Below are 7,609 nucleotides of genomic sequence, written 5' to 3'. Positions count from 1 at the left end.
CAGATCGGAAAAGAAGAGGTCAAAATATCACTATTTGCAGATGACATGATAGTATATTTCAGTGATCCCAAAAGCTCCACCAGAGAACTACTAAAGCTGATAAACAACTTCAGCAAAGTGGCTGGGTATAAAATTAACTCAAATAAATCAGTTGCCTTCCTCTATACAAAAGAGAAACAAGCCGAGAAAGAAATTAGGGAAACGACACCCTTCATAATAGACCCAAATAATATAAAGTACCTCGGTGTGACTTTAACCAAGCAAGTAAAAGATCTGTACAATAAGAACTTCAAGACACTGAGGAAAGAAATTGAAGAAGACCTCAGAAGATGGAAAGATCTCCCATGCTCATGGATTGGCAGGATTAATATAGTAAAAATGGCCATTTTACCAAAAGCAATCTACAGATTCAATGCAATCCCCATCAAAATACCAATCCAATTCTTCAAAGAGTTAGACAGAACAATTTGCAAATTCATCTGGAATAACAAAAAACCCAGGATAGCTAAAGCTATCCTCAACAATAAAAGGACTTCAGGGGGAATCACTATCCCTGAACTCAAGCAGTATTACAGAGCAATAGTGATAAAAACTGCATGGTATTGGTACAGAGACAGACAGATAGACCAATGGAATAGAATTGAAGACCCAGAAATGAACCCACACACCTATGGTCACTTGATTTTTGACAAAGGAGCCAAAACCATCCAGTGGAAAAAAGATAGCATTTTCAGCAAATGGTGCTGGTTCAACTGGAGGGCAACATGTAGAAGAATGCAAATCGATCCATGCTTATCACCCTGTACAAAGCTTAAGTCCAAGTGGATCAAGGACCTCCACATCAAACCAGACACACTCAAACTAATAGAAGAAAAACTAGGGAAGCATCTGGAACACATGGGCACTGGAAAAAATTTCCTGAACAAAACACCAATGGCTTATGCTCTAAGATCAAGAATCGACAAATGGGATCTCATAAAACTGCAAAGCTTCTGTAAGGCAAAGGACACTGTGGTTAGGACAAAACGGCAACCAACAGATTGGGAAAAGATCTTTACCAATCCTACAACAGATAGAGGCCTTATATCCAAAATATACAAAGAATTCAAGAAGTTAGACCGCAGGGAAACAAATAACCCTATTAAAAAATGGGGTTCAGAGCTAAACAAAGAATTCACAGCTGAGGAATGCCGAATGGCTGAGAAACACCTAAAGAAATGTTCAACATCTTTAGTCATAAGGGAAATGCAAATCAAAACAACCCTGAGATTTCACCTCACACCAGTGCGATTGGCTAAGATCAAAAACTCAGCTGACAGCAGATGCTGGCGAGGATGTGGAGAAAGAGGAACACTCCTCCATTGTTGGTGGGATTGCAGACTGGTAAAACCATTCTGGAAATCAGTCTGGAGGTTCCTCAGAAAATTGGACATTGAACTGCCTGAGGATCCAGCTATACCTCTCTTGGGCATATACCCAAAAGATGCCTCAACATATAAAAGAGACACGTGCTCCACTATGTTCATCGCAGCCTTATTTATAATAGCCAGAAAATGGAAAGAACCCAGATGCCCTTCAACAGAGGAATGGATACAGAAAATGTGGTACATCTACACAATGGAATATTACTCAGCTATCAAAAACAACGAGTTTATGAAATTCGTAGGCAAATGGTTGGAACTGGAAAATATCATCCTGAGTGAGCTAACCCAATCACAGAAAGACATACATGGTATGCACTCATTGATAAGTGGCTATTAGCCCAAATGCTTGAATTACCCTAGATCCCTAGAACAAACGAAACTCAAGACGGATGATCAAAATGTGAATGCTTCACTCCTTCTTTAAATGAGGAAAAAGAATACCCTTGGCAGGGAAGGGAGAGGCAAAGATTAAATCAGAGACTTAAGGAACACCCATTCAGAGTCTGCCCCACATGTGGCCCATACATATACAGCCACCCAATTAGAGAAGATGGATGAAGCAAAGAAGTGCAGACCGACAGGAGCCGGATGTAGATCGCTCCTGAGAGACACAGCCAGAATACAGCAAATACAGAGGCGAATGCCAGCAGCAAACCACTGAACTGAGAATAGGTCCCCTATTGAAGAATCAGAGAAAGAACTGGAAGAGCTTGAAGGGGCTCGAGACCCCAAAAGTACAACAATGCCAAGCAACCAGAGCTTCCAGGGACTAAGCCACTACCTAAAGACTATACATGGACTGACCCTGGACTCTGACCCCATAGGTAGCAATGAATATCCTAGTAAGAGCACCAGTGGAAGGGGAAGCCCTGGGTCCTGCTAAGACTGAACCCCCAGTGAACTAGTCTATGGGGGGAGGGCGGCAATGGGGGGAGGGTTGGGAGGGGAACACCCATAAGGAAGGGGAGGGGGGAGGGGGATGTTTGCCCGGAAACCGGGAAAGGGAATAACACTCGAAATGTATATAAGAAATACTCAAGTTAATAAAATAAAAAAAAAAAAGAATTGACAAATGGAACCTCATAAAATTGCAACGTAAGACAAAGGACACTGTCAATAGGAAAAAAAGGGCAACCAACAGATCAGAAAAAGATCTTTACCAATTCTCCATCTGATAGAGGGCTAATATCCAATATATACCAAGAACTCAAGAAGTTAGACTCCAGATAACCAAATAATCTTATTAAAAATGGGGTACAGAGCTAAACAAAGAATTCTCAGTTGAGGAATATCAAATGACCAAGAGGCACCTAAAGAAATGTTCAATATCCTTAGTCATCAGGGAAATGCAAATCAAAACAACCCTGAGATTCCACCTTTCACCAGTCAGAATGGCTAAGATCAAAAATTCAGGTGACAGCAGATGCTGCCAAGGATGTGGAGAAAAAAGAACATTCCTTCCTTTTTGGTGGGATTGTAAGCTGGTACAACCACTCTGGAAATCAGTCTGGAGGTTCCTCAAAAAATTGGGCATAGCACTACCCGACGACCCAGCTATACCACTCCTGGGCATATACCAAAAAGATGCTCCAACATATAACAAAGGCACATGCTCCACTATGCTCATAGCAGCCTTATTTTAATAGCCAGAAGGTGAAAAGTACACAGATGTCCCTCAACAGAAGAATGGATACAGAAAATGTGGTTCATTTACACAATGGAATACTAGTCAGCTATTAAAAACAATGATTACATGAAATTCATAGGCAAATGGATGCAACTAGAAAATATCACCCAGTCACAAAAGAACACACATCGTATCTACTCACTGATAAGTGGATATTAGTTAAAAAGCTCAGAATTGCCATGATACAACTCATGGACCATGTGTAGATGAAAAAGAAGGAAAATCAAAATGTGGATGCTTCAGTCCTTCTTAGAAAGGGGAACAAAATACTTACAGGGACAAAGAATGGAGCAGGGACTGAAGGAAAGTCATCCAGAGACCGCCCCACCTGGGGATCCATCCCATAAGCAGGCACCAAACACAGTCACTATTGCTGATGCCAAGAAGTGCTTGCTGACAGGAGCCTGATATGGATGTCTCCTGAGAGGCTGTGCCAGAGCCTTACTGATACAGATGAGGATGCTTGCAGCTAACCATCGGACTGAGCATGGGGACCCAATGGAGGAGTTAGAGAAAGGACTGAAGGAGCTGAAGAGGTTTGCAACCCCATGGGAAGAACAACAATATCAACCAATCAGACGCCCCCCCCCAGTGCTCCTGGGGACTAAACCACCAACCAAAGAGTACATATGGAGAGACCCATGGCTCCCATGGCATATGTAACAGAGAATGGCATTGTCTGGCATCAATAGGAGGAGAGGGCCTTGGTCCAGAGAAGGCTCGTTTCCCCAGTGTAAGGGAAGGCTAGGGTGTTGAGGTGAGAGTGGGTGGGTTGGAATGGGAGCTTCTTCATAGAAGCAGGGAGAACAGGGAGGAGGTATGGGAGAGGGGGAAAAGGTGATAACATTTGAAATGTGAATACATAGAATATGCAATACAAAATTAAATTATGGCCATCCTTGTAACAACAAGCTTGAAATTAGGTAGCTTACCCATAAAGTCAAAGTCAGAGGAAAAAGTTTCCACTCTTGAGTTCTGTATCCCCAAAATTAGGGCTACATGCTTTTCTTTTAGTTAGTATAACAGGATAAAGAGGGGGAACCCCTGAAGTGGGTTAAGAAGTCAGATACACTCATTTGAAAGGGATTGTTTTTCATATGCTTTAAGATGCAAATGATAAAAATAAAAGTTTACAGATCCCAGAGAAATCCCCAGTTCCCACACCTCAGAAACGTATTGTCTGGACTGAGTCCAGATCCTTAGTTCTTTGCTCTAGCCACCTGTTTCTTTGGTATTATCAAAAAACAAGATTCCGTTCCTGGGTGTTGGGGAATAGGGAGAAGAGGCTACGGGCTTGCTCCAAGTACTGAATGAAGCATTTAAAATGTTTTCCTTTTAAAGTATTTTAAAATAAATCAAATTCTATCCCGTGCTGTACACAGCCCTTTTGACTTCCTGACATTGATTTGAGGAAGGAGGAGAAGGGGTGTCATCGTTAGGAGGGCCACCTCACTTTCTTCTACCGTTTATGTTTGGCTTCTTTCTTGGGTACTGAACTGTTGAGCCTTGAAGTTGAAGTGGTTCCAGGGCCAGGGTGAGGTGAGGCAAAGAAGGTCCCACTGGACATCGGCCCGGGAGGTACTTGAAAGATCTGGCTCAAGAAATCCTGCAGCTCAGCAGGAGAAGACTCTGGAGTGACCCTAGGCCAATCACTGGTGCCCAGTACCCAAGAAACAAATGAGAAGTGGTAAGGAATCCTGTGAGTATCTGGACTGACATCCAGGCCACTCTGTGATGACATACACCGTTCAGTCGATCAGTGCAAAACAGGAGATCTTGAGGCCCAACATCCTTGACTCTACCCAGAAGACTCTTTCCTCAGCAGGATGAAGCCTGTTACAGTCAGCACAGTATCTGGCACTCTTGGGTTCCCAGTCCTTTTCAAACCCCCTATTCTTTCCTTGGCATCTACTGCATATCATAGTATTCATTGCCTTCTTGAGGTCATCTTGTAGCTTCGACAGAAACTCATTCACTAACCGGCTGAGCTCACTCTCTGCCATTCATTTTATCTCATATTCCTTCTGCCTCTCTGGGTTGCTGACAATGTCCCAAGCTGCCCGCAAAACTTTGAAGGCCTCCTCAGCCTTGGGATTGTGATTTTTATCAGGATGGATCATTACCACTAGTTGCCTATAGGCCTTCTTCAGTTCAATATCGGACGCTGTAGCTTCAACCCCTAGCACATGAAAAGGGTTTAGTTCATCCTCAGGAAACCCAGCCATAATCAAGAGTCGGGCTACTTCCTCTTCAGGCTGGCAGTATCTCCCGCTAGCTACAGGCGCATTGCTCTGTTTCTTAGTCCTCTGCATGACTCAGAGCAGCTCCAGCCAGCCCCACTGAATTAATCTCACCAGCTGCTGCCATGGCCTGCTACCTTTCAACAGCGTCAAGCAATGATGCAAGGGTGGAGAATCCAGTCACGAGAACAGCCAAGTGGACTTATCTCTCTAGCCAAACCAGTCACCCAGTCCCACCAAAACCTCCAGCCCAGTTGTAGACAGTCCAAAAAGAGGGCTAGAGCCAGGAGGAAAAGAGCACCCACTACTCTAAGCAAATGGGTGAACCACCCTGCCGCACAGAAGCTCTGTCAGATAGTCTTATAAAAGATATTCATGTAAAAGGAATTATAAATTCTAGCTCCCCTGTATAAAAGACACAAAATCCTGGTATTTTATTTACAAACTGTAAGCCTAGATAGGGCAGCTTTTGGAGCTATTCCTCTTACATCAGAGCCATATGTCCCTTGTCACTTGTGTTTCTCCTGTGCTCACAGTCCATTGACTCTTATGGCTGCTTCCTCCTCTCTTCGTCCTTTCTCCTTTCCCCCTCTCTACCTGCAACCCTCAGCCATGTAACTGAAAACGTGCCTACCTCTATCTACTGCCCAATCACAGGTTTTAGCCTTTTATTGACAAATTAACTTGGGGGGGGGGGGAGGTTCACACCACACACACACACACACACACACAGAGGCTGGTATAAATGAGGACCCACTAGTCTTGGAGCAACTAGATCTTGGGGTATAGAATTTGAATACAAGCAGCATCAGATCAATCCCTATTCCACCTTTTTGCCTAAATAAAAAAGGCTCTTTCTCTTATAATAATAAGAATCTACAATATGAACAATTTTGAAAACTATTAGGTAAAAGTTATATTTAAAAAGTCCAGTCTGTTTGTATTTGGCAATCTTTGGATAAAATATCCTATCATCCACCTATCTTGGTAAGTTTAGAGTTTTGTATCTAAATCATTTTCTCATTACCATCTTAAGCATTTAAATCCTCTAACTTTTGTAATTTGCTATTACCAACCTTAAAACATCCATTTATGACTTAAACCTTCATCTTCTGCCTGGCCTCAGGCCTGAAGCGATGGAGCCAGCTGACCAATGCCTGAAACCATAACTCTATAGAAGTTGATCCTTTTGTTTCTCCCGGGTGTTTATTACAGTGACAAAGGCTAAGACAAAAGCAAAATGTCATTTGTTAAAGAACCCCAAATTTCCTTATGATTTGAAAAGTGCCTTCATTATTACTAAAATTTCTATTACCACTTGTTTCTGTTTATAGATTTTTATTTAAATGAAAACACTGATTTGTTTTAAAGTGTTATTTCAAATTTATAGTGATGCTAAATTATATTTTTCTCATATCTGCTTATGTATCTAAAAGAGAAAGAAATAAAATAAAAGAGGTATAGGTGCTTGGATCAGACCTCATCTACTGGCCCAATCAATCTGGGGTATAAGCCCCCTTCCTACATCTGGCAATGCTGGTCTATTTCCTGGATTAGGCAACACAGGCCTGTCCTCTACAGCCATTCACCCGGAATTTGGTTATTACCACAATACTTACATGGCTACTTTTCCCACTGGGAATCCCCAGAGGCCTTTAGATCAGAAATGTCCTCATTCAGGGTAAAATTTGAAGGCACAAAGACACAGAACATCTGTTTTCTGTTAGCCTCTCATGAAGTCAGAACACAGAGCTTAAATTCATCTATTTTAAATAATTTTTATTTGTTTTAGTTTGCGTTTGAGTGGTTTGCCCGCATGTATGTATGTGCACCATGTGTGTATAGTACCTACAGAAGTCAGAGAGAGGTTGATTGATGGTTGTGATATACCATGAGGAATCTGGGACCAAAACCCAGGTCTGTGAAAGAGCAAAAAGTGCTCTTAACTGCTGAACCATCTCTTGAACCCAGAATTATCTGTTTGTTTTTTACTTCCAAATTTATAAAAGTCAACCCCTTCCTCAGACCACCATGGAAGATGGCAGAGTTTCTCTTGTCTAAGCTATTGGCTTTACAGAAAGCTGGGAATATAGAAGCAAAGAAGCAATGAAGGTCCAAGTTAATACCAAGTACAGACAGTTATTCCTAATGTGGTGTTTTAGACCCAGAATGTGCTGCTTTGGTTACATTCCCCCTGTGTCTTGAACTGCTTTCCACGACAAGGAGACACAGAGAGGCAAGAGAGTGGCCTACGCTAT

At 42.3% G+C, this 7,609-nt stretch overlaps 1 pseudogene; it reads right to left on the bottom strand.

The window, feature by feature from the left end:
* Positions 1 to 4,546: 4,546 nt before the first annotated feature.
* Dnajc14-ps2 (DnaJ heat shock protein family (Hsp40) member C14, pseudogene 2) lies at positions 4,547 to 6,936 on the bottom strand (annotated as a pseudogene).
* Between the last annotated feature and the right edge of the window lie 673 nt (positions 6,937 to 7,609).

Source organism: Rattus norvegicus, chromosome 9 (assembly GCF_036323735.1).
Source record: "Rattus norvegicus strain BN/NHsdMcwi chromosome 9, GRCr8, whole genome shotgun sequence".
Taxonomy (NCBI): Eukaryota; Metazoa; Chordata; class Mammalia; order Rodentia; family Muridae; genus Rattus; species Rattus norvegicus.
This window is presented reverse-complemented; position numbering and strand designations above follow the sequence as displayed.